Here is a 13,943-nt window from a genome sequence, read left to right on the forward strand (position 1 = left end):
AGGAACAAGTTGTACTTTCTAATGGCAGCATTTAATATTCCATATGACGTAGTGGGAAGCTGTTAAAAAATTTAAATTGGGAATTGGGAAAAAAAATGCAATTACTCTGTAGTTTTAAGGGTCTCATTTTTCCAGTATTCACTATGTGGTGAAAAGGACATATTAACTTAATTCTGCAGGCCTGTATGATTACAGCAATATAATTTTTATAGTTTTTCTAATGTTCTAATACTTAAAAAAAAAGTAAAAATATTTTTTTTTGCATCACTATATTCAGTCATCCATACGTTTTTAACTTTATGTCAACAGAGCTGTGTGAGGGCATATTTTTTGCATGGAAATCTGTCATTTTTATTGATATAATTTTAGAGTATGTATGAATTTTTGATCACCCTTTATTCAATTTTTCTTGTAAGGGGAAGCGATCAAAAATTTAAATGTAATTTGTTTTCCGTTATGCCATTTACCATATGAGATAAATACTTTAATCTTTGCTTTCTTTAATGTTTATTTTGATTTGTAAAAATGGGAAAAGGGGTGATTTTTAATTTTTGCTTTTATTTGCTTTTATTTTCTGCCCTCCTAGGTGACTTCAACATGTAATCGTTAGATCTCTTATATATATATCAAGTGGAGAAAAACAGAACTGGATTGCACATCCACAATGCTATGCTTAGATCTATCTAAACTCACTTCTCAGCGCAATATTAAGTGTACAACCCTCTATACTGCATGCTGTACAAGAGGCATTAGTGCACATTTTGATCAAAAGGCATAAGCCCACTCACCACGTCAAGGTCGCCTCTTAGAGTGGGACCTACTCTGACAAAAAGGTGCAGCACTACTCAGTGACTATACAGAATTTTTAATTACATGCAATTACAAAAGAATTCAGATCCAGGTGCTTGAAAACTGTAGAATATTTTTCGTTGGACAACCCCTTTCAGAAATTAAACATCAATATTATAATTACTACAACTACTACTAATATTTGCTGAAATATATACCACAAGTTCACAGTACTTTTCATCACTGTATGCAGGTCCATTACTATAAGTACTATCATTATAAGTACTATTATTCCAACATTTCAATATTTAAAATGGCTGAACTATATATCATCACTAGAGATGAGCGAATAAAAAAAAAAAATTGGTTTGATCCAAATTTATTTGCGGCGAATCGCATAAAAAAATAGCTATTTCCTGGTTGTAAAGAGCCTTTATAGTGCTTTAGAACACTGTGCCTTGCAGTAACATGCATAGGGAGTCTGCTGTGGTAGTGCTGAGTCAGTATGACATGCAGATGACAGGCGTCGCTCTTAGAATCACTGCACACTTCACTTATTTGGGCAGTCATGGGGCCAAAACTGACCAAATAACTAAAGTATGAACTCAGGCTTACAGGTCGATGTAGAAGCCAAGAAGAAATGCACTCCTTTTACACCGTCATCAGCTGATTCCACATAGATAATTGAGGGTTAAACGGAGCCCCGCGCTGAGAGAAAGACACTTCTTTATATTGATGTATCAAATTTGCCAAGAGTATTTATCTGCAACCAATATAGGTATGTGTAAAGTGTTCTCACCTCTGTCTCTATGTTTTCAGCCGTCCTGATGTTCCCGCTGTCGTTGATAGTATCTACAGAGGACCCTATCTGGGAAGGTTGTTTTACTATGACAAACACTAATGCCTAACCGGCTACTAACCACTTTTGTCCCAGACACTAAAACTTAACTTTTACTTCTTCATTAAAACAAGTGAAAGAATATGACAAGTGAGCTAGCTGAGAGATTAAAACTGACTGTACCCCATATATAGATGCTATTAATGACTGGTATGAAGCGTAAATATGCAGGCGGGGGTGCACTGACCCACCCTACCTTTCAACACAAACCCTGCTATATTCGCTAGTGTATTGCACTGTGCTTGATATCTAATATCCCCCCACAATTGGGGTGTAAGTTGTGGAACAGACCTGTTCACACTAAGTGTTATTGCATCAAGCACACAGATTGCAGTCTTACCTAAATTCCGCCCCCCCCCCCCCCAACATGTTTCGCCAGCTAATCTGGCTTCATCAGGGGTGATGGGCAGACTTGAATAACCAACACTAGTATGAGGGATTTATAGGCTACCTTCTCACTGACTGTGAGGGTAGGAGCCAATCCGATCTAAATGTATAAATGCCTACTACATTGAAAGTATATTAGGGATAGGCGTGATTTCGATACAGGGCAAGTCTACACAGTAAAAAACTGTAAATTTCAGCCCTATAAAAAGAGAACAAATCAGGGCAATACACAAACATCCAATACTGACATTTCAGAGTCAGACATTTCATGTCCGGAGGATTCCATATCTAGGCCGTATCCTAATAAACAGTTAGGTACAAAACGTAAAAACAAATATCTGCGAATCCAGGATGGGTGAATCCATCAAGAAGTGGAGAGATGGACCCTGTGGGTCCCTTACAGACAGAAAAAAATGCCCCATGTAGGGAGCAATGTGGTGGCGGGGGCTATGGCGACCACATTAGCCTCCTCCTTTGTCTCCACATCTTCTGTTTTGGGTACCAACATAATTCCCATAGCCAACACAATGATGGATACCCCGCCCTCTTTTTTAGCCCAGGGTGTATCGCTGAGGGACAGGGACAAATGGGCTTACAATGCCAGGACATGAATAGAACTGACGGCTTTCAGATTGTTAATCTTTCCGATTTTCATCTGGAGGATAGGCACTACAAACTACTTAGGATAGGCCTCTCTTTCACCCCAACACCGAATTTTGAATGTTTCAGTTGGGTTAAGTATGTTAAGCTTTTTGCCAGAAAATTGGCCTTACACAAAACACATAAACAACAGGAGAGAGAATGTCGAGTCCAAAAAGAAACAGCAGGCATAGAGATTTTGGAATCTCTGGACTGTAATAATCAAAGTAATATGGAATGCATTGACCCCCCATTTTTCGAAGCTTAAACCACGTTCTATGTTTACCCCTCCTTTTTCCCAATTTGGTAATAATGAAACTTTTGTCAATTTAGTGACCAAGGACCTAAAAAGTATCCAAACATTAAGGTCATCGATTAATGGCAACTTGTAGATCCAGATGAAAATATGGCCCTGGGAGATTTGATGGGAAATCTAGAATTAGTACTGAAACCATCTGACAAAGGTGGTAATATTGTTATGGGGAGAAAAATGTATGAGAGTATGGTGATGGACCTATTGAGGGACACACGAACATACAAAAAATTGGACTCAAACCCCACAGTGCAATATCTGGAGGTAATCAGAACTATCCTAGGAGCATCGAACGGTGACAATTTCATTTCCAGGGATGAATATAAGTATCTTCTTAACTTGCGACCAACCATGGCGACCATATACGCTATCCCCAAGATTCAAAGGAAAGACAGCCGATTCCAGGGAGAACAATTATTTCGGGCAATAATAGCTGTACGGAAAATTTTAGTGAATATGTCGCCAAGTTCATCTCGCCCTTTGTTCCCTCGTTACCGTCTTATGTTAGGGATACTAAAGATGCGGTCGCCAGATTACAGGAGATTCAGGTCACAGAGCATACCCAACTTGCCAGTTTAGACATTGAGGCACTATATACCAATATTAAGCACGATTTGGGAATCAATGCGGTAGCCTCTTTTCACACACAATTTCACGTTCACAATAAGTTAGTACTCACACTTTTACGTTTTCTTCTTACACATAATTCTTTTCTGTTTAATGGGCACTTTTATTTACAGTTAGTTGGTACAGCCATGGGCAGCAAATGTGCACCGAATTTCGCTAATTTATTTTTAGGAAGGTGGGAAGACACTATAGTGTTCACTGATAATTTTTCACAATACACCAAGCACATTATTTTCTGGGGGTTATATATAGATGTTTTAATTTTATGGGACGGCACTACAGCACTTTTTCACAGTTTTGTTGCCAGTCTCAATAAAAACGATGTAGGTATGAAATTTACCTCTGAGATACATCAGCATACACTTACCTTTCTTGACCTGCGAATCTCCTTGGAATCTGTCGGCCGCATTAGTACGGAGGTCTACCGAAAACCGACCTCTACGAATACTCTGTTAAATTGGCAGAGTTATCATTCCCTGCCATTAAGAAAAAGGAATACCCACCGGACAATATTTGCGTGCTCGTCATAACTGTTCTGAAGATTCGGGGTTCCTTCGGGAATGCAATACGTTGTTTCATCGGTTTCATCAACGAGGGTACCCAAAAAATACATTACATAAAGCCTTTCACATGGCCAAGAGTACAAATCGAGTTGACCTTTTGAGTAATAATGATTATGATATGGGGTTTTCCCTGTTAGCACCATAAATTATCATAATGATGATCATGTATATGAGGAATAAATATGGTTACACAAATTAGTATACTGGATCAGTCAGTTGATAGTTAAAAGAAGTTGGAGAATACTAACCTGATAAGACTACCAAATGTAAGATATAGAATACATAATATCAGATATCACCAATTAGTAGAGTAACCACCTAGTCTATATGAGCTCAGTATCTAATGTATGCCTGCTAGAACAAAGTGTCAAAAAATGATCTATGTAGGTGGCGTGACCACAACACACTACTGCAGAGACCAAGACTAAGTACAGGCGCAGGGAGACAAAAAGTATAAAGTGTAGGCGCAGCCGCACTATCTCTTGCAGTTGTCCCCGAATTACTAAGTGCGCATGCGCAGAAAAAGTATCGGCAGATACAGGCTAGGTGCAGGTGCAGGCGCAGCCGCGGTATCATCCCCTGCTGGCTCTGGACTATTAAGTCCTGGCGCAAGCGCACTAATGATCAATCGGCGCGTACGGAAGGCAAGTCCGTGTGCGCCGCTTTTTACTGCGCAGCGGTTCCAATAGTTAAGCCTCCTGGCGGGTGATGATTGAGCCCGTCATAGTTATAACACACATCCCTATTGGGCAAATGTAGTAGGCATTTATACATTTAGATCAGATTGGCTCCTACTCTCACATTCAGTGAGAAGGTAGTCTATAAAGCCTCATACCAGCGTTGGTTATTCAAGTCTGCTCATCACCCCTGATGAAGCCTGATAAGCTGGCGAAACATGTTGGGGGGTGGAATTTAGGTTTTAATTTGCTGTACTCCTTTGATGGAAGACTGCAATCTGTGTGCTTGATGCAATAACACTTAGTGTGAAACAGGTCTGTTCCACAACTTACACCCCAATTGTGTGGGGGGATATTAGATATCAAGCACAGTGCAATACCCTAGCGAATATAGCAGGGTTTGTGTTGAAAGGCAGTGCGGGTCAGTGCACCCCCGCCTGCATAGTTATGCTTCATACCAGTCATTAATAGCATCTATATATGGGGTACAGTCAGTTTTAATCTCTCAGCTAGCTCCCTTGTCATATTCTTTCACTTGTTTTAATAAAGAAGTAAAAGTTAAGTTTTAGTGTCTAAGACAAGAGTGGTTAGTAGCCGGTCAGGCATTAGTGTTTGTCGCTGTCATTGATGGTATAGTGCAGGCGAGGCTCTTGTTCCAAGGGAGGCCTCCGTACTCACAGGTGTGACATCACACAGGAGTGTTCTCTGACTAACTCCTACCAAGAAGCAAGAAGACAGAGCCATTTCATAACACCGCTTTGAAAGGAACAAGGATCTCGTCTGCACTATACCATCAATGACAGTGGGAACATCGGGACGGCTGGAAACAGAGACAGAGGTGAGAACACTTTACACATACCCATATTGGTTGCAGATAAATACTCTTGGCAAATTTGATTCTTCTATTATTTCTGATTCCACATAGATTTCTACAGAACCTGTTCTATTAAACGCTTATACAAGTAGAGCCTCTCGACAGAGTGGAGAGGGTGTCAACAGTAAGTTTGTGTTGACGTCACTGATTATTTTGCCCTTCCTCTGATCCATCAAAACAATAATCCCCAAAAAACGGATCCTGTCTGTTGTGCATCCGCCTTCACTAGGTCAGCTTTTGGTCAGTAATCCATCAGTGTTCAATCTGGAGCCGCTGACGGTGTTCTTTCACCCATGAGGTAGTCGATTGTTCTTCTAGGTCCTCTGGTTGTTCTAGGTTCAATTCAACAATTTCCCGACTAGCTCTTCCAAACAGTAACATGTATGGGATGTAACCGGTGGTGGTGTGGACCCGATTATTGTAGGCCCAGACCAATTCAGGCAGGTAGTCAGGCCAAAGTGCCTGTTTATCTTCCTCTAGCGTCCTCAGCATTTGAAGCAGTGTCCGGTTGAAGCGCTCGCAGGCCTCATTCCCTTCGGCATGATATGGGGTTGTCCTGGATTTTTCAATGCCATACAGTCGATGTAGCTCCTCCATCACTTTCCCTTGAAAACACTCTCCTTCATCTGAGTGAATCCGCTTCGGACACCTGTAGACCCGTAGACCCTCAACGTGGGCTCCAGACGCAGACAATATACAGTCAGGTCCATAAATATTGGGATATTGACACAATTCTAACATTTTTGGCTCTATACACCACCAGAATGGATTTGAAATGAAACGAACAAGATGTGCTTTAACTGCAGATTGTCAGCTTTAATTTGAGGGTATTTACATCCAAATCAGGTGAACGGTGTAGGAATTATAACAGTTTGCATATGTGCCTCCCACTTGTTAAGGGACCAAAAGCAATGGGATAATTGGCTTCTCAGCTGTTCCATGGCCAGGTGTGTGTTATTCCCTCATTATCCCAATTACAATGAGCAGATAAAAGGTCCAGAGTTCATTTCAAGTATGCTATTTGCATTTGGAATCTGTTGCTGTCAACTCTCAAGATGAGATCCAAAGAGCTGTCACTATCAGTGAAGCAAGCCATCATTAGGCGGAAAAAAACTAAACAAACCCATCAGAGAAAGAGCAAAAACATTCGGCGTTGCCAAAACAACTGTTTGGAACAATCTTAAAAAGTAGGAACGCACCGGTGAGCTCAGCAACACCAAAAGACCTGGAAGACCATGGAAAACAACTGTGGTGGATGACCGAAGAAATCTTTCCCTGGTGAAGAAAACACCCTTCACAACAGTAGGCCAGATCAAGAACATTCTCCAGGAGGTAGGTGTATGTGTGTCAAAGTCAACAACCAAGAGAAGACTTCGTCAGAATGAATACAGAGGGTTCACCACAAGATGTAAACCATTGGTGAGCCTCAAAAACAGGAAGGCCAGATTAGAGTTTGCAAAACGACATCTAAAAAAGCCTTCACAGTTCTGGAACAACATCCTATGGGCAGATGAGACCAAGATAAACTTGTACCAGAGTGATGGGAAGAGAAGAGTATGGAGAAAGAAAGGAACTGCTCATGATCCTAAGCATACCACCTCATCAGTGAAGCATGGTGGTGGTGGTAGTGTCATGGCGTGGGTATGTATGGCTGACAATGGAACTGGTTGTCTTGAATTTAATGATGATGTGACTGCTGACAAAAGCAGCAGGATGAGTTCTGAAGTGTTTCGGGCAATATTATCTGCTCATATTCAGCTAAAAGCTCCATTCAAGTGAACAGAGCTTAGCCCCGCCCACGCTAGTTGATACTAGTCGTGACGTCACTGGGCCAGCGGTAAACAGCGAGAAGGCCGCGGCGCTGCAGAAGCGCCGCTGCCTTCTCAAACAGCTGATTGGCGGGGGTCCTGGATGTTGGACCCCCGCCGATCAGATGCTGATGATCTATAAAGAGGATAGATCATCAGTTAAAACAAAGTGCAGAACCCCTTTAAGCAAAAAGCATAGATGTGGTAGGCAATAACAAGTGCTCGGCGGCACCAAATCAGAAACCATATGTCCTACCACAATTCGGGGGGTTCCAGTGCACATCCATGAATCCCGGAGGGAAAGCAAAAAACATCTATCCCTGTGCTAGATGATGATGTGGTATTGAAGGACAGGGTGGGCAAAGAACTGTCCCTGATATTGCCCTACAAGGAGGTGCTATTCTGGCCCTGATAGCCTAACCACAGACCACCTGCCCTGATAAGAGCGACCCCGTCCGGAACCTTACCCTATATAAAAATGGCCCTAGTAAGCCCCTAGCCCCTAGGCCCCTGACTTCCAGGTGATCACTATATAGATCTATGTGTTTTTGACTCATTATAAAAGTATAAGTATATCGCACCCGTCTGTGTATCACACATATAGATAGCACACCTATACTAGTCCTTAAAATGACATTTCTTGCCCTATTAGCTAGAGTTTGGTGTCCCTAACAGCCTGTCCCTGCTCCACACAGCAACCTCTCCCTACACTGGCAAAACACTGAATGTAAAATGGCGACCAGATCAGGTTTATTTATAAGGTAGGGGATATGTCCATGTGCTGAAATGTCTCAATTGGCTGTCCTGTACCACCTGATGGATGTGTCATGGGTCAAAGTTCTTCATAGTGTAAAAGAATATGGAGGGCGCGAATTTCTCCATATGTTCGCATGTTCGACAAATCGCGAACACGCAAAATTCCCTGCAAAACGACCGCCGGGCGAACCGCAAGGCCATCTCTAGTGATGTCTATGCGTTCCAGACTTCAGGCTGTAATTGACTGCAAAGGATTTGCAACCAAGTATTAAAAAGTAAAAGTTTGATTTATAATTATTATTCTGTCCCATTACTTTTGGTCCCTTTACAAGTGGGTGGCGCATATGCAAACTGTTGTAATTCCCACACCGTTCACCTGATTTGGATATAAATACCCTCAAATTAAAGCTGACAGTCTGCAGTTAGAGGACATCTTGTTCGTTTCATTTCAAATCCATTCTGGTGGTGTATAGAGCCAAAAATGTTAGAATTGTGTCAATATCCCAATATTTATGGACCTGACTGTATATTGTCTGCGTCTGGAGCCCACGTTGAGGGTCTACGGGTCTACAGGTGTCCGAAGCGGATTCACTCAGATGAAGGAGAGTGTTTTCAAGGGAAAGTGATGGAGGAGCTACATGTGTCGATGTCCCAATATTTATGGACCTAACTGTACATAACGCTGCAGCCACTGGTAGGTCTTGATTGGCCTGAAGTGAGCTCCGAATTCATAAGCCTCTTTGGCTATCTCCCGTGCCACATTTCTTGGAATTACTACATGTCACCTCGCCTCTAGATCAGCAGGTTGTTGCCACTTGCGGTACAAAACAGCTCCGTGAACTTTCAGTCTGTCCCATTGATGTAGAATGGACTTCATCTCTGCATCAAGGTCAGTCCTTTCTTCACTGTCGGGTTTCATTCGCTGGGTTACCCAGCCTTTCATCTGCCGCAGTCCAACGTCTTCATCTTGTACTCGGCCCCATTCTTCATTAGTTCTCCCTAATGTCTTGGGTAGAGCACGGGCCTCCCCACTTGTCTGTGCCACGACTGCTGGAGGTGCGAACTTGCGGAAGTCTGGAGTTTCATCCTCTTCTTTTTGTTAATCGAGATCCCCTACCGGAGTTTCAAAAGTGACCCTCGACAGACCATCGGCATTAATGTTCTCTGTAGCAAATAGAGAATTCATATTTTGCAAGACGAGCTGCCCAACGTTGCTCCAGGGCTCCCAGCTTGGCAGTGTCCAGATGGGCCAGGGGATTGTTGTCAGTCCGTACAAAGATCTTAGCCCCTGTCAGATATCCCGCAAATTTCTCAGTCATGGCCCACACCAGGGCAAGGAGTTCCAGCCGAAAGGAACTGTAGTTGTGGGGGTTTCGCTCTGTATCTCGCAGGGACCTACTGGCATAGGAGATAACTCTTTCATGTCCATCTTGTAGCTGCAACAGGACTGCCCCGAGTCCGTAGAGACTTCCATCAGTAGATAAGAAGAACGGTTTCTCGAAGTCGGCATAAGCCAAGATGGGGGCCAATGTCAGGGCTTCTTTGAGGGCCTGGAAAGCCTCCTCTTGCTTCTGTCCCCAAGGAACACTTTGCCCATTTGCGCATCCTAAATATCAGTGACATTCATTCAGTGTAATTTTTTATTAGCCGCTGGTGACAGCGACATTACTTGCGCTATACCTCCTGTATAACGTTTGCGCATCCTGAATATCAGTGACATTCATTCAGTGTAATTTTTTATTAGCCGCTGGTGACGTCCACTTGTTATCGAATTTCAACTATTATCATTAGGTTTTTTTTCAAGAGGGGGGATTAGCCATGTTTTTAATCCAATTTTATATTTTTTATTCTTTTAAACATATGTATTTGACATGTATTTGTACTGGCCTGCAGTAAAATTGATATCCATTGACCGTCTAATATACCTCCAGCCACATAATTACTTGATCTTTAATGTACAGGGAATGCATGATTTTTGGGGCCTGTAGTCTACTGGCCTGCAGTAAAATTGATATCCAATGACCGTCTAATATACCTCCAGCCACATAATCAATTGATGTTTTCTGTCTGGTGAATGAATAATTGTTGAGGCTTTGGAGGAATTCAACACTTGTGATGACCACGTGTTATTGAATTTCACCTATTATCATTTGGGGTTTATTCAAGAGGGGGGATTTCGTTAGCCATGTTTTTAATCAAATTTTTTATTTTTAGTTCTTTTAAACATATGTATTTGACATTTATTTGTACTGGTCTGCAGTAAAATTGATATCCAGTGACTGTCTAATATACCTCCAGCCACATAATCACTTGTTCTTTTCTGTACATTGAATGAATAATTTTTGGGGCCTGTACTCCACTGGCTTGAAGTAAAATTGTTATCCAATGACCGTCTAATATACCTCCAGCCACATAATCGCTTGATGTTTTCTGTCCGGTGAATGCCTAATGTTTGGGGCCTGTACTCCGGTGGCCTAAAATAAAAATTTTCTAGGCTCCAGCAGGCCACATTTTTGAAAGTTTCCCTTTAAGACCCATAAAAATGGTCCCTGATTAAAATACATATTTTTTGGCGGGAATTTTTGCCATTGATCCCTCTCTGGTATGTCACTGTCCATGTTGTGGGACGATTTGTGCACTTTTTGTAAGTATTTGGTGGATGCAATAATGACCGGAAGGTTTTTCAGGTTCGCCTGCCATTAAAGTGAATGGGGCGAACATTTGATCGCGATCGCATTCGCGAATCGTCCCGGCCAATGTTCGTCCATCACTACAGCTCTGTCATTCCAGCAATTTGTTCTTGTTATTGGGGTGAAAGTGCTATGTTGAAAAGCGTTTAGTGGCCAATTTCAGTACAGAAGGAAAAATATATATGCACTTCACTTTTGCAGTTATTTGTGGCGAAAGCATTTAGTGGCCTATTTCAGTACAGAAAGAAAAATATATACGCACTTCACTGTTGCAGTTATTTGTGGCGAAAGCATTTAGTGGCCTATTTCAGTAAAGAAAGAAAAATACATACGCACTTCACTGTTGCAGTTATTTGTGGTGAAAGTGTTTAGTGGCCTATTTCAGTACAGAAAGAAATATATATTTGTCGCTTTTAGGGGTGTTTTAATTTGCTATTAATTTATTTAGTTTAGCTAAAAGTATGTCAGACAGAGAAGTGCCAGGCCATGCACAGAGCAGTGGCAGAGGCCTAAATGTTTCTGGTGCAGGCAGAGGTCGCAGCAGAGTAAGGGGGCGTGGCATCAGAAGTCACAGCGAGAGGCCTCCCGTGTCATCTAGCGGTCGTGTTTTCACCAGCAACCCAGCGGTTCTTGATTGGTTAACTCAGTCATCCACTTCATCCCAAGTGACATCAGACACCCCCAGCCAACAGTCGGTGGGTTCGTCAGACACAACCCTTAGTTGGCATGGCCCGGGAGCAGGCCCTGTGGCCTCACCTTTCCTCAACCTGCCTCTGTCCTTTCCTCCTCTAGGCGGTCAATTAGTGATGAGGAGAGTGTGTGGGAGCTGGTGTTGTGAGCGGTCAGGCTCCAGACCCAGAGACAGTTGAGGAGGACATCAGTGACGTGCAGACAGTACTCGATGATGATGATGTAGCTGATCGCACTTAGGAGCCGGGTGGCGTTAGGGCTTAATTTTTTTTTCTTTATATAATAATGTAATATTATAAAATCCGGTGTCTCCATGATAAATCTACAGCGTGGGGGCCCCGTGTGGCTTCTACCCACTTTCAAAATAATCCTTCAGCGGAGCAAATAGATGCCGGATGGCCGGGACGCTCCATGACCTTCCCAGGAGCTTCTGTCAGGAGCAGCGGTTCATTTCTGAGACATCCATATAGTGCGGGGGGAATCCGAAGACCCTCTCCAACTCCATGCACCACAGGATGTCCTCCTTCCAAACCATGATGACTGGGAACTTGTGATGTTTTTTCTGACAAAGAGACAAGGGGCTGGTAGTTATGGTTTGAATCTTGAGGAACTTCGCGACTCTTTCGGGCTCCAAGCAATCTTGAAGCTTTGTCTTCTCATTGTCTATAGCTACTAAAGGCCTGTTCATGCCAGGCAGGTTCCCCCAGAAGTATCTGGCTTAATGAGCAGTCAATACCGCACTTGCATCAATCTTGACAGGATTTGTCTCCAGTAGTGTTGGTCGAGCACCAAAGTCCTCGGGTGCTCGAGTAGAACACCTTGGGATGCTCGGGTGCTATACAGAGCACCCAAGCACAATGGAAGTCAATGGGAGAACCAGAGCATTAAACCAGACACCCCCTGCTCTGAAGAGGGGAGGGTGTCTGGTTCACAGGAAAAGGTCTGAAATTTATGGAAACATCACTGAAATTGTTTGGGAACAACATGGGGAGGATGTCTGGATGTATCTTGGACTCCCAGGTAGTATTGATCACGAATATTGAAATTGAAAATTTTTATCGCGAATATAGGTACTTTGAAAATTCGCGAATATTTAGAATATAGTGATATATATTCGGAATTTTGAATATTCGAGATTTTTTTATTGTGAATTTTCGTAATGCAAATTTTCGTAATGCAAATTTTTATCGCAAATTTTTCAATTGCTAAGTAAAAACATGATTCCTCCCTGCTTCTTGCTTGTGGGCCAATGAATCATTGGCCCACAAGCAAGAAGCAGGGAGGAATCATGACTTTAAATGGGAAAAATGATAAATATTCTAAAAAACGAATATATAGCACTATCGAATATATATTCGTTTTTTCGAATATTCGTAGTATTTTAAAGCAAGAATATATAGCAATATAGCGAATATTCGAAAAAAAAACTAATATAGAGCAATTTAGCTAATATAGTACTATAATCTTCTTTGTCTAATAGTTGTAATTTTTTTCTCATCTGAAGTTCAGATTGGAAATAAATGTCAACTATTGAAAAAAAAGATTATAGCACTATATTAGCTAAATTGCTCTATTTGTTGTTTTTTTATTCGAATATTCGCTATATTGCTATATAATTTTGTTTTAGAATATTACGAATATTTGAAAAAACTAATATATTCGATATAGTGCTATGGCTCATTGGCCCACAAGCAAGAAGCAGGGAGGAATCATGTTTTTGCTTGGCAATTGAAAAATTTGCGATAAATTCGCATTACGAAAATTTGCATATTATGTGATCATTACCTTGTTGATTTTTCGAGTAAAAAAAATCATTGAATATAACGAATATTTTAATTCGCGAATATTCGCCAAATATTCTACAAAATATTCGCCAAATATTGCAAATTCGAATATGACCCCTGCCGCTCATCACTAGGTCTAAGTACGTTGCCACCCAGTACTGGTCCTTGCCCTTTATGCTTTTTATACGGGGGTCCATATTCAAACACTGGAGCATGAAGGCCCGCATTTACACCAAATTGGAAGCGGTGGAGTGGACTGGCTCCTGCTCATCACCCAGGAGAATGTCATCCTCGGTCTCCTACCCCATCCACGGACAATACCAGGGATCCCCGAAAAGTGTAAAGCCTTCTCTTCTTGCTCTTTCTCCTCCTCCTCCTCCTCCTCTTCAGACTCCTGCTGACTTGTCTCAGATGGATGTATGCAACAAATTTGTTCACACTGTGTATC

The sequence above is a fragment of the Bufo bufo genome, chromosome 3 (genome assembly GCF_905171765.1).
Source record: "Bufo bufo chromosome 3, aBufBuf1.1, whole genome shotgun sequence".
Lineage (NCBI taxonomy): Eukaryota > Metazoa > Chordata > Amphibia > Anura > Bufonidae > Bufo > Bufo bufo.